Source organism: Penaeus monodon, chromosome 33 (genome assembly GCF_015228065.2).
Source record: "Penaeus monodon isolate SGIC_2016 chromosome 33, NSTDA_Pmon_1, whole genome shotgun sequence".
Lineage (NCBI taxonomy): Eukaryota > Metazoa > Arthropoda > Malacostraca > Decapoda > Penaeidae > Penaeus > Penaeus monodon.
In genome coordinates, this window is record NC_051418.1 from 31,911,539 (window position 1) to 31,912,085 (window position 547).

The 547-nt window shown below is 37.7% G+C and overlaps 1 protein-coding gene across 1 annotated transcript in view; it reads right to left on the reverse strand.

Moving 5' to 3' along the window:
• LOC119594388 (proteasome activator complex subunit 4-like) overlaps window positions 1-547 on the reverse strand; it is a gene marked incomplete in the record, with an annotated part of 28,225 nt that overhangs the window by 27,115 nt on the left and 563 nt on the right.

Sequence of the window (547 nt, forward strand, 5' to 3'; positions counted from 1 at the left end):
CATTCCACTGAAGGTCATAGGCTTCTCTCAGTCTTTTTCTCCTCATTTCAGTTCAATTTCATTGCCCCATATTGCATATAATGTTGAAAGATGACGGAGCAGGGTGATGCTCAGTACAGGACTGCATACAGATATAAATAAATAAACAAAAAGTTTGCTGCCCAAGCTTCACGTACCTATACCTGTGTGACTGAGACCAGTGATACCCAGCCTTCTATACTTTGCCCTCCAATGAAGGTTCACAAAATTCTGGCAAGATAGAGCTTACTGACCAGTCTAAGCTCTACCTTGCCAAAAATACATGAGAGAGGTTTGTTCACCTTTGCCAGGTGCATGACACCTCATTAACCTATGCATTTCTATTCTGTTCAATTAACCATTTCATAAAATCCTGTAACATACTATACAGATAAAGGTTGGGGGAAGAAAATCTAATCTCTGCAGAGAAAACCACAAGTCATGAAAATATGTTGCACTTATTCATTATCCCCTATAAAATTAAAGAATAACAAATAAATATGTTACAGGAAGATATTGACAACTAAGC